Source organism: Protopterus annectens, chromosome 10.part0 (assembly GCF_019279795.1).
Source record: "Protopterus annectens isolate FY-2018-M chromosome 10.part0, PAN1.0, whole genome shotgun sequence".
Classification (NCBI taxonomy): Eukaryota; Metazoa; Chordata; order Ceratodontiformes; family Protopteridae; genus Protopterus; species Protopterus annectens.
This window is the reverse complement of record NC_056744.1, coordinates 123,628,896-123,650,197: the sequence shown is the minus strand read 5'-3', so window position 1 is coordinate 123,650,197 and position 21,302 is coordinate 123,628,896. Positions and strand designations below refer to the sequence as shown.

The 21,302-nt window shown below is 39.6% G+C and overlaps 1 protein-coding gene and 1 long non-coding RNA gene across 2 annotated transcripts in view; both read right to left on the bottom strand.

The window, feature by feature from the left end:
- The window catches only part of HELZ (helicase with zinc finger), a 3,197,037-nt gene that overhangs the window by 2,929,318 nt on the left and 246,417 nt on the right, over positions 1–21,302 (bottom strand). The window lies entirely within an intron of this gene.
- Positions 211–20,001, bottom strand: LOC122812997. The gene is made up of 4 exons (XR_006366618.1): positions 19,831–20,001; positions 13,059–13,065; positions 8,691–8,693; positions 211–221 (listed from the first exon to the last, which is right to left on the bottom strand). It is a non-coding gene; the product is annotated as an uncharacterized LOC122812997 (long non-coding RNA).

Genomic DNA, 21,302 nt, shown 5'->3' with positions numbered 1-21,302 from the left:
TTTTGGACCTCTGACGCCTGTCTTTTTCTTTGTCTGAGTTTTTTATATATTCCGGTCATCAGTTGTTCCGACAGCATTATATAATTAAATCTTCGTCCAAAATAATGTAAAGCAAAATCAATCCGACATTTAACAGTGCGTTTATTGAATCTAGCACAAAACCGACAACTAGTAACGTCGTGGTCAGGGCCTAGGCAAGGAATGCAGTAAGAGTGAAAGTCCTTATGAGACATTTGCTTCCCACAAGAAATAAAATTAACTTTTACTGACATCGGTCTGGAGCAAGAAAAAGTTTCCCCAACGGGGTACTTAGCTTTATTGAAGACTTCGGTTCTGAAATTCAATTTTGAAAATCTCAGAAGTCGACCGACACTTGCGAACTGCTTTTGCTTCGGGCATCGCGCGGCAAGAAAGACTGAAGAAAATGTCGTAGGTTGCAACTTTTCTACCCCTGGCGCACTGACGTCAGGGAAGAGGCGACAGCAACTGACGCAGGACCAAGACTTTGGACCTCGGGCCGACTGCAGGTCGCCTGCCAGCAGGATAACCCAAGTGTAATGACTGCAACAGTGAAACATGATGAACATCGCACAAAAGTAACTCCACAAGCTTACTCCTCAGCAACAACATGGAATAAAGCTACACACAGAGTTACTTCCTAAATTATTTTTTTTAGAAAAGAAGCATCACAACTACTAATGTAAAGTCTCAAATGAGAGCTCCTCAATTCACCAAAGGGATAATACATTACTTGCACAACATATCTTTCCACACACTATCCTCAAGCTCCTTTACACCCACCCTATCAACACACTTATTTTCTCACGAAGCAAGAGCTGGCCCATTTGTTCCAGGACCCTGGCAAAAGCCCTATGCCCCCCTCTCCTTCTCTGGTCTAGGTAAAAGCCTTCTGACCCATTAAGCCCCCATGAGGCGAGAATCAGATATGCACGTAGGCCCTCACTGTAGAACAGGCTGTGATGCCAGAGTTACAAACTTATTTAAAATATAAAACTTTTTTTTTTTATATTCAAAATAATGCATTTGTAAAACTACATCTTATGTGAAATCTTGAATGGTATTTTTCTGTGGCATGGAAATAATGGTAACCTTGTGATCTTTCTGTATCAATGTAAAAGGAAGAAAATACAATGTATGGAACCTAGAATTTTGTTCTGCTGAAAAAATGCAGTACATGTTAAAATATGTTTCAGATTAATTGCAACCTATAAATTCATTTTGCTGGGATGCGAAACAGTAAATGTTTGCATGTAAATGCAGGGGAAGTCTTAAAACTTGATCAAGGAACATCTAAGTGTAGAATTTTGAAATAGGCCAGACAGTTAATTACGCATACAGTTAACAGACATACTGAAATCCTGTTTATTGTTAAGTTGTTAAATCTTCCAGTTCCTGGGAAACAAAATACATTTTACACACATATATATATATATATATATATATATATATATATATATATATATATATATATATATATATATATATATATATATATATATATAGTGCTGAAATCAATGTCAAACCAGTCAGCCTCGATTGAAAACCCCTTGGTGTTGACATCCATCCATCCAAGCATCCTGTGAAAATATGCATCTATCAGTTTTGTATTTTACTAACTTTTCAATTAAGGTATTTGTTTATATGTAAATAAGAATTTCCCCGTTTGATTAACTGATTACCATTTTCCATGCCTTGAACAATTATCGCGAACCCTGCATATTTAATCTGTGGCAGAAATGTCATGACTTTTTTTTACTGTAAGTTTTTTTTACTTGCACTGTAAGATCTTGTAGCTGTGGTGGTACAGCGGTAGCGTTGTTGCCTCACAGCAAGAGGTTCTCCTGTTCGATTCTCGGCTGGAGTGCCTTCTGTGTTGAGTCTGCATGTCCACCCCGCGGTTGAGTGGCCTCCGAAAGACATGCATGAATGGACGTGCCTTCGCTGAAGGTTGGGCGTCGGGCTGGCAACTCGGCACCATAAAAAATCGACTGCCAATTATTAGCTGACTGGAGTTCTGCTGTGGCGACCCCTAACTGGGAAAGGCCGAAAAGACAAATGCTGTAAGATCTTGTGGTTGATGTGGCACTTATGTATTATTTATTGTCTTTGGAGGAGCATTACTTGAGCATTGCAGGTTGTTAAAGCTGTGGTAGGTACCATAAGACAGATTAGTCTGCTTATTACAATCTTGTTTGTACTTTACTTAGATATAGAATCAAGAGTGGCATGGTAGCTGGTGGGTGTCTTGAGACCAATAATCTAATCTAAAGTTGCGGCAGTATTACCCTATTAGGAGAAATGTTGCAGGGAAACAGAATTCTACAATGATTCCCTGGGAAGTGTGTGTGTGTGTAACCAGTTTGCATGGGAGTTACCATGGATAAAGGGTACTGGAAAATAATGTGGAGCCCAGAGACTAATGAGAAAGTTGCCTGGGGTGCTATACCAAAGACTCAAACTTTTAAGTGGTCAATGTGTAGTCCTATTTTAGGTATGGTTGTCGGAAGCCCATAATGAGGCTGCAGTGCATATTCCCTTCATGCTCTTCAGACCAGTTTGGATGTGGTCAGATAGTCACTGAACCTGAACAGCATGCATATTTATTTATTTTTTTGCTTCAACCTGTTAAGACACCAGAGATGTAATTAAGGAGACTAACCCTGTATTGGGCATCAGACCTATTTGTGGCATGGCCACTGTCCTTCACATACTGAGGTGGTACACTGGTTAACAGTGAAAGAATTCAAAGCCCTCCACCTGCCAGCGCACATATCTGCAGCCTATACTTAATGCCCTCCTACCCACACAGCGGCTGGATGCCACACTAAGTGACCCTGTCCCTAGGACCTCCCTAAAGCCAGACATTCACCCAAATTTAGTCCACCATATGCTTTTCAGGCACACCTCACCCACTCCTTAACAGTGACTTGCAGTGTTTCCTCTCACTTACAGCCTACCCAGCCATAGTCCTTCCAGCACTCGGGCCTCTAATCGAACATAGGTCACCAGAGACTATTAAGAGAACTGCTTATCCTATATGACACGGGAACATAGCTTCCTTCATATGGTTTCATTTTCTAGACTTACTCTACTATTAGGTGTATTTTATCAGCTTCTTGAAAGAGCTATGACATAATGCCAGGCAGTGTGTGGTAAACTCAATGATCATCAAAACAGTCATTAGTTTACTTTTGTTTCCTACTGTATGCTTCTTCTCGTTAAGAATACAAGAATCAACATCTACACAATCGTCTAGCGTGGAGAACCCACCCCACCCCCAGTTGGTCTGACTACACACTCCTTCAGATATCTGCATGCTCCTGGTGTAAAGATGGTTTCAGCCCACCCTATCTTCAGCTTGTTCTTGCTGCAGCGTATGCATCTCACATGAAATAACAGTTACATCTGCTGGTCTGACGTCATACTAAACCGGTTCATCCAGTCTAAGATAATTACCCTGCTAGGTGCAATTTCTGTTTTCTCTTATAAAATATTCTATTGTTATTTGGCTGTATTCTAGTTCGCTGGTTATTTACCAATGTACTGTACAGCTGAATGGTGTGTCCAAAAATGATTGTGCATGTGCCTGTATATAAAAAAAAAAAAAAAGTTACACTCATACATAGTGCATGCACAGTTTGCAGCCTGACCATGTGTTGACTAGCACAGGATTTAGCAAAAAGATTTGGGACTGGCCATTGAAAATACAGGCAGCTGTTTAGGATGGAATGTTTGCTGATCAATGATTCCGCAAATTTATCAAAAGAAGACTAATGAAGACACTAAAGCATACTCATTCAAGAATAAATGTAAGAACGTTACAGGATTTACATGAATTTTCTGTCAGAGCAATGTTCTGATGTTAACAATGAAGAGTGGAGCGCTCTTCTCTCTCTCTCTCGTACTGACTGTTTCTGGGACCAAAAAACACTGACAGTCAATGTTTTATGACTTAATGTGAACTATAAAAGCTACATTTATTTGAAACTCTAGAAAGGTAACAAAAATATGCTACCCATTTATAAATGAAGAGTTTCAAATTAGCACAAAGACTGGAATGAGATCACACATTTTAGAAAGTGTGGGTTAATCTATGCTGTTTCTGGACTTTAAAACTACATATTAATGCTTTTTACATCTTTTGTAACATATAACTTATTCCAAAAAAGATTTACTCAGAAGCACAATTGCAATGTACATAAATACTGCACAACAATTTCATTAGTTTGCACTGCTAAACTCATTTTTTGGAAAGTGCTTACATATAAGCACAACATCGGCTGAACTGTGTCGGTGGAAGTCTCTGTAGGGTTCTTTATACATTAAGGCTTTTGAGGTAATGTTTATTAAGAAGATAGTAAGAGCTTTTAATACATTTCAAATCCCATGGATAAGGAATGCATCTTTTCAGAGGTTTCAGTTTGTTATCTTTCAGAAGCAGAACTATAAAAGACTAGAAATACAAAAGGCAGACGTAAAGAAACTGCAGAAAGATGCACTTTGACAGTAGACTAGCTAAATCTTACAGCATACAGTGATGCATCTAATTTGCTTGGCCCTGTGCCTTGGATTGACAAAATAGCTCATTTCTCAGTCCCATTTTAATCACCTCATTTGTCCCCCAGGTTGAGAGTCAGTTTGACTGGGAGCAGCAGCTTTCATGTATGTGGCAAGGGATCAGATTTTTGGCATGTGCCCCATCACCTCAGCACATGTCCATAACGCCTTACTTTATTTTTAAACAAGAAATATCTTTATTAAATCACGTATGACACAGGCAAACCTACATTTATATAAATGAAAACAAACCATATTGACAATTTTAGTTGCAAATATTATACATCACTTATAATCTATCCATTCATTGTCATTCAAACATTACATAGCTCATTCGTTCCTAGTCTGTATGTATTGTTTCCCACAATTCCCATTTTTTCTATGTAATTTGCTCTTACCCTTTTCTTAAGATCCCAGTTCCAATTGTTTTCTCTTTGTTACTATATTCACTACTTCAAGTACAGTTGGTTTAGATGATTTCCATTTTCTAGTAATTGCTTTTTTGGCAGTCACCATAATTGGACTCGGCAACTTCCTTGTCTTAGCAATTCCAATTCTGTATCACAGCTCAATAAAATAATTTCCTTAGTTACACCAATTTGCTCACCCAGTATCTCTGACAGAGATGTCTACAGAGAATCTTTTAAGTATGCCAACTCATTACACACCCAGAAAATATGTTCCTAATTACCTCTTTCTTTCCTTTTACCCCCTCCAACATTTGCTGTCTACATGAGGAAAAATTCTTTGGAGTCTAATTGGGGTATACAAATATCTGTGTGAACACATTCCAAACAAAGACCCTAAACATTCCACACTTTTTTGCATATTTGGTAGACATACATTTGCTTCTTTGTGAAATGCTTACCCAATCTGTTCCCACTCCTTTCTAACCTTCTCTGATCGATTCTTATAGTTATTGTGCAATATCGTGTATGCTCTACTAACTAATCCTTGTTTAACAGCAGCTTTTGTTCTAGAGTCCACTAAAACCTCCACCAGTGTTGGTCTTTCATTTAGGACTCCCTGTTTCTTTGTCTTTGCCTACACTCTATCAGTCCTTGATAGGGAAGGCAATCTCTAGCCTGCAGTCTAAAATTCTTGGCCTCTTCCCATTCTATTACCTTTCCCCCTCTAATTATTTGTTCCCAATACCTTGGTTCGCTTGCAAGCTTTCTTCAATAAACTTGAGCCCCCTCTTGCCTAGTATCTGTATCCCTAATTGCAGTCATCCCTATCAGCAGAATGTCCCTTCTCTATTCCCATGTTGGCTTAGTTCTTAGAATACTTTGTTACTTCATGAATACAATATTCTGTATGGTTACTGTTAGTCTCCTTAAGGATATGCATGCAAAATCGCAGTACCTTCTTGTTTCTTGAGCCCCCCCCATTTTATCATCCCCTTCCACTTTAACTATAGGTTTCTGTTTGTGTTATGTACAGGAGCCTAAAATGTGTAGCCCTGAAATATGCCCAATAACACTCTTGAGAGATGTGTGGAATGGGCTCATTGTGCATCACCCAAGGCCCTATATGTGACCCCTGGCTACACCAGCAGCACTACAACTGATGGTGTGCAAAAAGAATGCACATCTATCTCTCAATCCCAGTCTATCCTGGGAGGTGAAGACAATCTGCTTCCTTGTTCCTTTCCTCCTCCACACCAGCACGAGCTACTAAAATGAATTCAAGTTGCCTGTACTGTGGTCAATTCTTTATTACTCTGACAACAGAACTGACATACAGAATTAAACATGCCAATAGCTCTAGCTACATGTCATTTGGTACACTTCTTTACAGAAGCAGTCACAGTGTAAAGGCATCTTGGAAGCTGAAGCACACCCACAGTCACTTTTTTAAGCTTAGCACCCTGACAAACAGGCAATTGTTAAATAGTATCAGTGACTATATACACATTTGCGAGTGTAGGTACTTAGAAATACGGAAGTATAACTCACACCTGGACAAAAAAACAAAAACAAAATCCAGCTGCAACCACACAGAATTCTCTTGCTGCAAGGCAATTTTGCAGAAAAATGAATGCTTTGGATTCAGAAATCTAATTTCTATCTCACTAAATGCAGAACAGCAGAGAAGTATGAATAGGTAATGTGTTGTTTAAGTACATGTAATCATCTCGCATACACGCTGGTCTGCCTTGTCACTATAGGCCTCCACCCTACAACTCAACAATACAGAGTATCTGGGACTCCCTTTTACCAAAACACAACCTGCAAGTATCATACTTGCCCAACCCATGCAGAAATTGAGCATCCAAGTTTGCATAGGACAACTCATCACCAAAGGGATAGAAGGATGACATACCTAACCAGTCAAAATGTCTTCATAAGTACTATAGAAAAATACATATCCATTGCATCCATCACTTCAAACACTCCCAAAGAGTTATGATGACTGGGCTGACTTCTCAAGTAATAAAACCCAGGAAGAAGGATCCAAGAAAGACACCAGCACCAGAAATAAGGCAGAGATTTTAGAAATACTTAGCGAAGGGACCAGTCTATGTGGTCACCAATGGGGAATGCTGTCTCGGAAGGACAGATCAAGACCACAAAGGACAACAGTAACCAGGGCTGCAAAGACCAACAAAGTATGCAGCTACTGCTAAAAGAAGATTAGCCACAGCAGGGGGCAGCAGGTAGGACGCCCAATGATACTACAGCCAAATACCCTCTCCCTCAAAGGGGTAGAGTGAAATGTAGACATCCCCCATTAGCAGTGCAGTGGGAAATGATTCACCAGTCCCAACAATCCAGAACCCACACCAAGAGAATCACACTGATGAAGTGATCACTCATTCTATTCAATAATCCAGAAGAAGGGTCATGAACAGGCATGGTAAGACCTCCACAAAGCAGAGCTATGAGAGTACACAATTACAGCAGATAACTGAATACAAGGACCACTGCTGCAGTATCATTCAAAAAGCTTGGTAATAAGGCAAAGATGGACAACCAATCATCCAGCTTTATTTACAAAAGACAGACATCCCCTGTTAAGGGCTGTTCTCTTGCTAGGATGCTTGTAACAAAGTGAGAATAGAAAGGTCAACTTTAGCTCTTTTGTAGGGCGAACAGACTCGCCAACAAGCAAGTTCTTAAAGCACACTATGTGGTGGGAGGTTCTTTCTCCTTTCAGGACAGATTTCTGGGGTATTACCAAACAAGTGGGAAGAAAAACAGCAGATATTAATAAGACAGTGTTTATAACTTCCTAGCATCTATATCTCTAACTTAAGAAGAGTAAGGGAAGACCATAAGGGAAGAGAAGGAAGGTGGCAGTTTAAAATGCAGCAGTAGATCTTGTACCTGCATACTGACATTTATAGTTGGCATACGTTCATTTTAAGGACCAGTGCTACGCCAACTTTCAAATGCTGATGTAGCATGTACCCGGCTCTCTACTGTAATTTTGAGTAACATAATCATGTAACTTTAACAGCAAAACTACAACACATCAATGTATACCAAAAAACAACTGTTCTCATTTAACCCTGAGTTCTTGAAAGAGGTCTTACCCCCCGACCCCCATATCCCTACTACACATTTCACATATATGTATATTTTGTGTGTGTGTGTGTGTGTGTGGATATATCTATATTATATATATATATATATATATATATATATATATATATATATATATATATATATATATATATATATATATATACACATATACACACACACACACATATATATATATATATATATATCTACATACACACACATGCATAATACACACACACACCTACACCCACACACTAGTTCTCAGACAGCCATTTTTTAAACACACACACCTCAGATTTACAAAAGTCCCTAATGTTACATCTTGCTCTTTTGAGACTCAAACCTCAGAAATCATAACGGTTACTCCTGTATCCTGGTCATGGACCTAGTGAGAAAGAAAAACTCTGCAAGACACCAGGTGGCAAAACCCATTCTAATTTGAAAGATTACCTAGTTACCAACGTGTAATGAACAAATGGATTAAGATCAAGGTGGTTACTTTACAAATATTTTATGCAGACATTTCAGAAAAATATTCCCTGGGCAGAGAACAGGTCTCCTTGAAGTTCTTAATAAGAGGACTTCCTTTAGGAGATAATTAACTGAGGGGACTGATTACAGGGGATACTCCAGTGGTAGTCAAACGGAGATGCACCTTCACTGAGGCTTGCAAGTCCTTGTCAAAGCTTTTTTTAATAAACAAGGCATCCTGAACTGAAACTGCCTTAAGCTAAATGTCACAGTTACTATGTCTTTTTTGATTTGTGTACATTTTACTAATTGACAATTTATTCAAATTCTGCGTTTTGCATCACTTTTGAGACACTATCAGCTGACTGAATAGATGGTACTTACTGCACTATTATGTGTCAAAGTTGCACAAATGCCTCTGCAGTTCTATTTCAGCTGTGTTGCTGTAGCAATGTTTGCTTACTACCCTGGGGAAAAACTTCACATTAAGAGGTTCAAACCCTTTCTCCACTGTTGTATGACAATGAAGTACATACAAGTAAGGGTATGCAGCGGACTTTGCTCCCCTGCAAAACATATTGTTAAGAAAGGTTGTGAAAGTAACTGGTATAAAACTTAATTTCTGCACTGCAAAATGCACTCTGAATTGTTCCTAATCATTAGTTTGTGGACTACATAGAAATGACAAAATCTTGCAGTGATAAGCAGCACGTTGGGGAGAACAAACAAATAGCTCTTCCCTTTAAGCATACCACCTGTTAGTACAAGGGTTGTCCTGGTTAAATGAGGCAATCAGGATGAAATTTATCCCTTCTCCTGCTTTGAAAAGCAACTTGGTGAGCAGGAGGAAAGGAGGGAAGGCAGATCAAAGATCCAAATAGCTGAAAAGGCACTTACTGCTTGGGCCTCTATACCACTTACCTGGTTTAAGGGCCTCTATACAAGGTTACCTGGTATAAAGCTGCCTCACATAATATTTAGAAGGTGAACATGTCTATCCCTTGGGGTGGGGTGTCCGTGTTACTGTCACATCTTTGTAAGTCCTACAGACACATCTTCACTTGGGGAAGCTAGGGAGGGCCTGCTTAGCTAACCTGCTGCAGAATTTTAAGTAAAGTGCATACAAGAGGCCTGCAATGCAGGTTCTAATGGGAGGCCTAGTTCCCAATTGCTTGATCATGTACCGCATATGACTGAGGTATTGTTTGTGACAGTCTTCAAGACACTGGCTTCCAAGCCATCTTAAACACATGACTGCGAAAATATGGGACAGCACTGCTTTCTCAGTGTGTGTTTGAGCTTGTCTCAGTGGTCCCATTTACCATGCCTCCTCTGTGGGTTATTCAGGTAAAACCTTATACCTATGTTGACACAGTTTAGGATCTCTAGGTGGTTAAAGCAATATACCTGGAAAGCTCCACCATCTGAACTCTTTTTGGACTGAACATATGATCAAGAACACCTCTGCTTGTAGGTAGACGTCTCCGTACCACAGGTGCTCTTATAATACCAAAAGATCTTGTGTGCAGCCTCGCTGGGGAATCAAGGAAGTACTGGGATGGAGACTGCCTTTGACAGTACTTTTGCAGTCATGGAAGTCTTCAACAGTTTTCATAAAAAATAAATTCAGAAAGGAGGGTCTTTTCTGGCAAACAAAATATTTTGTCCCTGTAGTCCAAGATTTCTCTAGAGAGGTCTTTTCTGAAAGCAGTTAAGACTGAACTTCTGCTAAATGTGAAGATGACCAAATGGTTAGAAGACAGTAACTAGAATCTTCTTTAGCTTATGAGAAATGGCTTTGATAAGTCATCCTGTTATGGCAAAATATAAATGCCATTAAAGCTGATGTGACCAAAACTTGGAGCAGAATATGGAAAAACAACCTTCGAAGAATTGACAGCTCAAAAGGCAAGGAGTTAACTAGAAATGTTGCATTCCTGCCACAAACCTCAACAGCCTGTCAGAGTAAGCAGCCTACATGCCCAAAGTGATTATGAGAACATGTGGAATAGTAGAGGAAAAAGGCTGCAGTTAGCATTTTGAATGTCAAGACAAGGAATAAATTTAGTTTGTATACATCCAACACTGGTCTACAAAGTTTGCCTTTCCTGTCACCATAAACAGTTTCAAACCATCTTCAGCAGTCTTAAAATTCCCTTCAATCCCCTTGTTCATTTAGGGTTTCGCTCTACTGCTTCAGAAAAAAAAAAAAAAACCCATGGTGCCTGTGAAGAGAACCTTCTCCAGGAGCACATGTGGCATCCCCATTAAGGGGGGGGGGGGATTCTGAACTAACCTTTGTGTCCTGAACAATCAGCTCCCTGACCCCAAATGTCTGTGGTTAGATCAAATCACTTGTTTTTGAAAGGAGATCTGCTGCCTAACAAAAAAGCAAACGGAGAAGAAGAGGTTTTGGGAGAGATTTCCAAGTAGAGACAAAACTGTGATATACCCTCTTGGATGGGGAGGACATTTCCCCAGCTATGCCACCTTTCTATAGGCCACTTAAAGGCTCTGTCATTTTTAATGCTCTGCATGCTTCAAATAAAATGGTAATGGCAGGAAATTTCCTGCTATACTTAGGAAAGTACAGTTGTGTACATTTACCGTAAATGTAGATGTTATAGTGTATTCACTGTTGCATTCATTACATTTGGGTAATTTGCTGGCAGGTTGCCCTCAGTCGGCCTGAATAACAAAGTCTTGGGTCCTGCATCGGTTGCTGTCTCCTCTTCCATGACGTCAGGTCGTCAGGGGTATAAAACATGTAGCCTATGCCATTTTATTCAGTTTTTCTTGCCCCAGATGTCAGGTGCCCCCCAAATGGGAAGCAAATATATATATATATATATATAAATAAACAGAAATAAATGTAAATGCACTTTTAGCAACATAAATTTTACCTTCATCTAAAAGCAAATACACCACAAAGGCTTTAGAATATAGTGAAGAAAAGAGAAGTTATATAAAAGAGGGATGGTGGTTGGGTAACCAGGACTGCAACAGTGAATACACTCGAACATCTACATTTATGGTAAGTGTACACAAAGTACAGTTTGGTACCTACCATAAATGTTGATGTTAGAGTGCTAATACAGCTGCAGTCATAACAGATGGGTTCTCCTGCCGTCAGGCAAGTCCTCGGTCGGCCGAATTCCAAAGTCTAGGTCCGACGTCGGTTGTCGTCGCTTCTTCCCTGACGTCAGTGCGACAGGGGTATAAAAGAACCAGCTGACGCCATTTTCTTCAGTTTTTCTTGCCCCAGATGTCAGGTGCCCCCAGAAGGAAGGCAATACATAAATTTATGTAAGAGTGCAGTGCAATATAATCAAAAAACAGTAGTTGCAAGCAAATACACCATAAATGAATACCCCAATCAAGTTGTATGAGGAGGTGTTAGCCAATAGGCCTGTCAAAAGAGGAGAAGGAGGGAGGGAAACCTGGACTGCAGCTGTATTAGCACTCGAACATCTACATTTATGGTAGGTACAAAACTGTACTATGTTCATCGTGCATACAGCTGCAGTCATAACAGATGGGTAGAATCCCAAAGCTAAAAAAGGGGTGGTAGGCACTAAGTGGAACTAGGAGGAGCCAGGATGCCCTGCAAGACTGCAGTGGCAAAGCCTGCTCTAGTTTTGGAGTATAATGGTAGGTGGTAGTGCTTGGAGAAGGTATGCACAGAACTCCAAGTGGCTGCTTCCAAAATATCTTTGGTAGGAACTCCTCTGAGGAAAGCTGCAGAGGTAGCTGTGGCCCTTGTGGAGTGAGATCTGATGCCTGCAGGCACAGTTTTACCATGAAAAGAGTAACAAAAGCGTATGCAGTGGGCTATCCATTTTGAGATTGTCTGTTTGGAAATTGGCTTCCTTTGAGCTCCTAAGGCATAGGACACAAAGAGTTGTTCTGATTTTCTGAAAGGCTTTGTTCTGTCCAAATAATAACGTAGCTGTCTGTGCAAGGGAGCCCGCAGGAATTTTTGCAGGGGGGTGCAAACCCAGAGCCCCACCCACATAGCTCTCCCCGCCCCCTGCCCACACAGCCCCGCCCAAGTCCACCCACCCAAGCCCCGCCCACACAGCCATTCCAGTGTCCCATTACTTGGCTATTTCTTCCCATTTGCCGTAGACACTGTTCAAATCTGTGTGCATACTGTTTTATGCTTTAGTTCTACAATGATTATAGGCAGTTGGATTTAATTTACAACTTTTATTTCAAACATTATAGCCCAAACATCCTCTATCCTGGAAAGCCCTCTAATCCCTCCCCATACCCTAACTCTTCCTCTCAGGAAACAGCTAACCTCCTGAATAAACACTTTATCTCTTCCATCCAAAATCTGGAAACCTCTAAGCCAAACTCTACTTCGACACCCACCCCTCCAAGTCCCACTAACACAACTTTGTTTTCTTTTGAGCCTGTTCCCATTACTTATATCAAATCTCTACTACTCAAGCTAAAACCTTGCTCTCCTTCCACTGACAATCTATCTCCTACATTCCTCAAACTTGTTGCCGACTCAATTGCCTATCCTATATCTATACTAATGATCTGAAGAAGCATGGAGGAGTCCATGCGAAAGCGCTTATCTTGGACATTAAAGTTTTGCATTTTGGAATATATCGGTGTTTCGTTATTCATTGTGTGTGGTGAGACTATCAGCATTTTTATTTACTATTTGCTCTTGGATTTTACTGATAGTCTCTTTGGCAACACAAGATCAGTTTTTTCAGCGTGCGATCTTCATCAATGATCTTTACACCTCATGCAAATAATCCTCCCTTATTCAGTATGCCGACAACTCCACACTTATATCCATCTCAAATAACATTCCTGAACTACAATCCCTGACCCAACAGGCCCTACTATCCACTGAACAATGGCTCTCTCACAACCTTTTGATCCTAAATCCCAAAGAGACCAAACTCCTACTTTTCCTTCCCTGTTCTCTTTCTCATCACAAAACCTCCTTTTTTATTACATCTTCTAACAATACAACTATCCAACCTGGCACCCTCACAAAACTCCTGGGGTCATTATCGATGGCGAACTAAAGTTCAACCTACACATACTCCAATGTATAAAAAAACAAACCAGAAACTAGGTCTGCTATATCGGAACAAAAAACTCCTAACCCCTGAATCTAGACTTACCCTGGGCCATGCAATCCTCCTCCCCTCCCTCTTATACGCCGCCCCAGTTCTTACCAATATCCAGGCCTCCACTCTAAGCACACTCCAACAGACTTACCATAAAATAGCCATATTCATTACTAACTCCCCATACAACTCACACCACTGCATTTCTTTAAACTCTCTTCAATGACTTGAACTTCCCCAATTTCTGCTATCTTATCAATTTCATATGCTACACTCTATTCTTTATAAACCCTCCTTCTGTCCATCTCTATCTTCCTTAGTCTTCATCTACATCCCATCTTGGACCCTCTGTACTTATAACCAACAATTACTTGATACTTACGACCCAAAAAGGTCAGTAGGCAAACTACTCTACAAACAATCCCTTGCCCATGCTTGGAACAAACTTCCCCTTGACTTACGTTCAATCTCCCACACCTCACACTTTAGAAATGAACTAAAAGCTTATTTTCTCAATTCCAGAACCTGCCTTGCCATGACCCTACCTAGTCTTCTTTCCCTTTATGTACCCTCAAAAGGTCCATACTTAGTACCTCATTACACCTCTCTCTCCAATGTGTTTACTATGCATTTGCATAATTTTATACAAACATTTTTTTTATTGTTGAACTATTGAACTATATCAATGTAAAATTGTTACTTAGCTTCTTTTTAATGCAACTTTAACTTTATGCATGTAACCCAGCATATGTGAATCTTTATGCTATAACTGCTATTATATCAATATTGTTTAAAATTGTACTTGTTTAAAAAGTACTACTGGAGCTTTTCTCCTCAGGTCACCACTGAAATAGGACCACAAGCCCATTTGGACAAACCCGGTTAACAAATGTCAATAAATAAATAAATAAATATACTTTATTGGCCGTTTGGGCTGTTTTTCATCTCTTTCAACTTTCTGGTTTAAAAGCCTGCATTTGCGCTTGTTTCCCACCTTTCCTGTAGCTAGTCTAGTCCAGATACAGATTTGCTGGTTCCAAGACTGTTTGTATGCTTCTGAGTCTCCAAGCCTTTATGTGATGGAGGGAAGCCTTCTAGCTTATCAGTGGGAGTGGAAAGCACTAGGAAGCCTATCTACCACAAGAGTGGTTTCAGGCCCAGACGTTATAGTTTATTGGCTGTCTGGTAGTTCCATCTCTTTCAAATTACTGGTTGAAAAGCCCACGTTTGCCCTTGTTTCCCATCTGTCCTCTATCTAGTCTAGTCCAGATACAGATTTGAAATATCCAGGACTGTTTCTAAGCTTCTGAGCTCCCACACCTTTCTGTATTGGTGGGAAGCCTTCTAGGTTATCACTGGGAGTGGTAAGCACTAGATAGCCTATCTACCACAAGAGTTGTTTCTGGCTCAGAAATTGTAGTTTATTTGCCATTTGGGCAGTTTTTCCATCTCTTTGAACTTTCTGGTTTAAAAGTCTGCATTTGCACTTGTTTCCAACCTTTTCTGTAACTAGTCTAGTCCAGATACAGATTTGCTGTATCCAGGACTGTTTGTAAGCTTTTCAGCCCCCCAAGCCTTTTTGTGTTTGAGGGAAGCCTTCTAGCTTATCAGTGGGAGTGGTACACCCTAGGTAGCCTATCTACAACAATAGTTGTTTCTGGCCCAGAAATTGCAGTTTATTAGCCTTTTGCCAGTTTTTCCATCTCTTTCAAATTACTGGTTTAACATGCTTTCATTTGATTCCCATCTTTCCTGTAACTTCTCTAGTCCAGATACTGATTTGTTATATCCAGGACTGTTGTTAAGCTTCTGAGACCCTCAAGCCTTTCTGTGTTGGAGGGAAGCCTTCTAGCTTATTATTGGGAGTGGTAAGCACTAGGTAGCATATTTACCACAAGAGTGGTTTCTCGCCCAGAAATTGTAGTTTATTGGCTGTTTGGCAGTGTTTATATCACTTTAAACCTACTGGTTTAAAAGCCCATGGTTGCACTTGTTCCCCATCTGTCCTGTAACTTCTCTAGTCCAGATACAGATTTATAGCCCAAACACTGAGACATTTACTAAACCTAAACAAAGCAATAGTTTTACAATGAAAACAGACTTGGCATTAAAGGTTCTCTACTTTTGAAACTCACATTCAATGAAACAGCATTGAAACCCACATTCAAAGAAAATGCATCTGGCCAAGGCAGGTTATTTACCTTTGAACTGTTTTCAAGCAATAGTCTCCTTGCACACTGTTAGGGCCATGCAAAAGTTTTGATTTACCTGATTGAATTAATTATAATATATAATTGAATTATATCCCTTAAGTAAAAGTAATCTGAATAATTCTACATTAAAGATATATGAAACTAATGAAGATGTTGTTGCTAGAAAACAACTGTATATTTCAGTGTTTCATCTACAAATTCAGTGCCTGCTGCCATCAAAGAATAAAATTGCCTATGTTAAATTAAAAAAATGGTAAGCTGGTATATTGCAATAGAAAATGGATGGCAAGCTGAAAAACAGGTTCATAGTTATTAGGCATCTCATCCAAAGGAGGACATCCTCAGGACTGCAGCATACAGATGTACATGCTGTAGGAATAGAACCTCAAACCTCTCCATTAAGATGCAAGTATTCTACTTGTGGTGCTACTAACATAGCTTTAAAACTTTATACCACATACCACAATAGAGATACTATTTGCTAAACAAAACAGTTGCACATTGTAAATAGACTTGGCATGAGCAGCAGTGAACTTAGCTTCCCTTAAAACTCACAGTTCCTTGAAAATGCACTTGAAAATAAATTCCACCTGCTAACTCTAACTTGGGCATTTCACTTTCTCTATCCCTCACAAACATACCATACCCCCAAGGCCTCAACCTTAGTGCAATATATCTGGACAAAGCCTAAAATAAATAGGGACAGATTATAAATATGGCTCTCATAAACTTAGAAAATTGCAAGAGTAACAGGATTTGTGTTAGTATGCATTTTTCTAAATGATATGACATCTAAAACTGAAATGTCTCATTTAGCAACTTCAATCCTTTTTAGGAGGAATATGGGGCAAAAATCTGGACATTCTGCAAAAACCTGGACAGCTGAGGGGTATGCTACCTCCCTCATACACACAAAATAATTCTGGTCAGACTTGAATTAGTTCTGGGAAGGTTGCACTGAACGGCACCGTGCTTGATCTGAAGTGGGTGAAATCCTGGTAGCCAGTGATAACTGAACTGCAGCTCAGCAATATGGAGCATTAAAGCATTTTTAGCAGAGCATTGTTTCATCACTACCTATTGTGTTTGCACATAAGCTGTAGTTATTTCAAACATTTGCCTTTTTTGATTACTACAGAGTACATTTACCCACCAGAGCTATTGTGTTTTGACTTCAGTGTGGAGCTTACCTAGTTGTTGCAGGGCTTGGCTTTTAAGTAAGGTAGCAATGCTTATTTACCATATACCATTAAAGCCACCCAACTAAGTGTACTAACACACAGACACTGCTGTAAGACACTGGTCTCCAATAAAATGCAATGAGCTTCGAAAATACTGTAATCCTGTCCTTTTATTACAAATACTGTCATATGCATTTCAATACCCAAGGCTTATACATTATCTAGTTATGTAAATATTCTCTGCATGGCAACAACGAAAAGACTTTCAATGCTGGTAATTCTTTAACAATATGCTTACTAAAGCTTACTTGCATCTTACAATCTCCGACAAGCTTACCTGATGTTCATTAAACCATGGCTACTTAAACAGAGCAACAGGGCACTGGGACAGCATGCAGTTCCTCAATAATAAGAAGCATAAATCAACAGTATAAAAATCTGATAGAAAACCAGAACATTCTGCAAAATCAAGGACAGATAAAAAGCCACGGTCGTATTTGTGATGTACCTTGGATGGGGGAATGCTCTGCACACTTGCACTGCATAACTGCTCCTTGGACACATCCAGAGCAACTACAATGGAGGGTGGGGTGCAATAAGTATGTCATAATTTGAAATGTCTCTGGCTGACAATGATGGCTGTAACACTCATACCTCTCAACTTCAGAGCAAGAAATCTGGACAAAGCCATACATAGAACTAGAAGTGGGACACAGGCCCAAAAATAAGGCCAATTTTTAAATATTGCTCTTATTAACTTAAATAGAACAGTAGTAGATCTTGCATTAGTACGAATTTTCTGAAGGGTATAAAATCTGAAACTCAAATGTAAATGTCTGCCATTATTTTCTAACTTCAAGCTTTAATGACTTGCCACTAATTTGCCAGAAAACCACAAGTTTATGAAAACGGACCAAAATGTGATGCAAAATACCTGTCAAAAAGGGACACTTTTTTAGTAGTAACATTGTTAACTTGAGCAGCTAACAAAATAAGAGCATCTACATGCATTTCTGAAATAAAAGTAAAGTAATCTATAACTCTGATCATTAGTTATATACAATTATAAACCCTCCACATTTTCTTCCAAAATTGCCATTTTTGAGGAGGGATTATTAGGGGAGAGCAACATTTTGAGCCAAAATTGGGGATAATTGAGAGGTTTGGATATTCCTAATCTACAGTGATTTGCACGTACCTCTCAACCTCTTAATGCAGGAAATCTGGACAAGGCCAAATATATTGGGGGAACATACAAACACTACTAAAAATTGCTCTTGTATAAACTTAAGACAGTCTTGCATTAGCATGCATTTTTCTGAAGATTATGACGTAGTGACTTCATTCCTACATGATTTGCTAGAAAACCACAAATTTTATGAGAAACAAACCAAAAATAAGAAGCAAATATCTATTCATTCTGCAAAGATATGGACAACTGAGAGGTATAGTTCAATCGGGGCTGTCTGAGTTCGCTACCCCCCCCCCCCTCACAAAATCATGGTCGAATGGAGCCTCCCCCTGCAGCCATTCCAATGTCCCATTCCTTGGTTATTTTGCCCTATTTACCATAAACACTGTAATGTGCATACTGCTTTACTTCTGCGATGATTTAGGATTTCATTTGAAAGTTTTATTTTGCATTTTACAGTACAAACCCTAATACATATCTGTTAAACAAAGCAATACAGTCTTAGAATGAAAATAGACTAACATTAAAACTTCTCTGCCCTTGAAACTCACATGCATTGAAACCCACATTCAAAGAAAATACATTTTGCCAGTGGCAGATAAATATTAACTCTGGGCTGTCTTCAAAATCATAGGCCCCTCGAACATAACATACACATGCTCTTTGATACACCTTCCTGACTGTATTACATTATATTCCTTGTACAATACAGTACAGTTGTTAGAGGGCATTTTAAAATTATTGTTTTGAACATTTTTCCAGTAAACAATGAAACAAAAGGCATACACTACTGACAAAACTACCCAATTCAGAACATTTCCATCATAAAAAGTCTACTTAACCTTCTATAGTCCACCAGTATCAGTAAAAAATATGCACAATCTCTGAAGTAGTAAAATCCACATTAAAGAAATTTGTAACTAATAAAGAGGTTGCTGCTTTATATCTCATTATTTAATCTACAAATAAAGTGCCTGTTACCCTTGAAGAATAAATTGCCTTTGTTGCATGCAATAAAAAAATGATAAGCTAGTAATACTGCAATAGGGAATGGATAGCAAACTGATAACAGGTTCATAGGTTCATGGGTTCATAGGTAGGTACTAGGCCTACTGGCCCTAGGGCCTATATAAGCCTAGCCAAAAATGTACCCTGGCTTTCGCCACCCAATAAAATTATTTTCCTGTGCCCTGTTGAGCAGAGCCACAGAAGTGATCCCCGGGGTGAATTTCCTATCTCCCATCCAATCATCAAGATTTTTCTGGAAGAGTGCTAATGAGGAGCTCTGTTTGACATAGATAGGTAGTCTATTCCAGAGTATGGGAAGTCTCTGGGACAGGAATCTATCCCTCCAGCATGTTCAAACATACTTTTTTAAACATCACTGTTTAAAGTATACATACTCATAGCCATGTTCCATGGGGCAAGCTAGTAAAGTGAAAGTGCCAAATGCAAATAAACAAAAGAAAAACAAAGGAAGCACTTTTGTTGTATACATCTTCAACATAAACAACTTAATCAAATTTGATTAAGCAGACAGACCCACACCTACAGAAAAAAACTTACCAGGAAATTCACATTTGTAAGGTCTTTCAGGTTCATAATGAGTCCTCCGATGAGTGTTCAATTTGGCTGGTGTGGAGAAACACTCATTACAAACCCCACACATATAGCTATTTGCCTGTTCATGAGCCTTCACGTGTGCTTTCAAATTATAAACGGTAGTAAACCTTCTCCCACAATTTTCTACGTGACAGGTGAATGGTCGCACCTTATGAGATTGCAAATGCCTTTTCAATTTATATGAAGTAGTAAAAGACCAACTGCATCCCATCCACTGTACATTTAAATGGTCTCTGTCCCTCAGTATGAGACAGGATGTGCATTTTCAGTTTGTGTTTCTTGTCAAAGGTTTTGGCACAGTTTACTTCAGAACAGTGATAAACCACAAGAACACCTTTCTTGCCAAGGTTACTGCCATCTGCTAACTTGACCTGAACACCATCGCGACTATTTGCAATTATGTAATTGCTCAGCTGCCCATCTTCCGAGTACGGGTGTGCAGTGCCAACCTCATCTATAGTGTATGAGGCGCTATCTTCAGAGTCTTTCTGCGATACAGAAGAGTTGAGGGTCGAGTTTGGATCCAAACAAGAGTCGTCGTGCAAACCACCCGTCAGTTCTTCCGATACCTGCTGTTCAGATCCTTTACTATTTTCCGATTCATGAGCAATAGCACTTTCGAGAATTTTATTCTCGTAGTAAATGAATACCACATCCTGAAGTCCCTTCAATGCAACACCTGCCTTCACATCAATACCATCTTCTTTCAGTAAGTCTTCATTACACTCACTCTGCATCACCAGAGTGAGTACTCCATTCTCCAACCTTACGATTAAGTTTTGGTTGTTGATGGTAAGTATTCCTGAAAACGTCCTCTGGCATGGTGAATCACTATTAACACTCTGTTCATTTTAACTTCCCACTCACAAACTTCGCGCGATGAGGTCAGCACACCTGCGACGGGGCTTCTTAAAGATGAATGCCTAAAAAAAAAAAAAAAAAAAAAAAAATTTTTTTTTTTTTTTTTTTAAATCAAAAGATTAACTCAGCGGATTCCAGGGGGGTGCAAGTGCACCCCCTTGCACCTGCCTGCGGGCGCCCTTGTGTCTGTGGATGTCCAAGGAATGTAGTAGTCTCTCCCCTTTGTTTTGGGGATTAGGGTAAAAGGTAGGTAAGTGAATAGCCTGATTCAGAGCTAACCTGGATACCACCTTTGGCATAAAGGACGGATTGGTTCGTAAGGAAACTCTGTCCTGATGGAAAATGATGAAAGGCTGCACAGACATGAGGGCTTGTAGTTCCGATACCCTGCGAGCTGAGGTGATAGCCAGAAGGAAGGCTGTTTTCCAGGACAAATATTGCAAATCTGTTGAGGCAGCTGGCTCAAAAGGAGGCAAGGTCAGCTTTTCTAGAATGAAACTGAGGTCCCAAGCAGGTATTGGTTGTTTCCTTGGGGGTTTTATATTCTTAGCCCC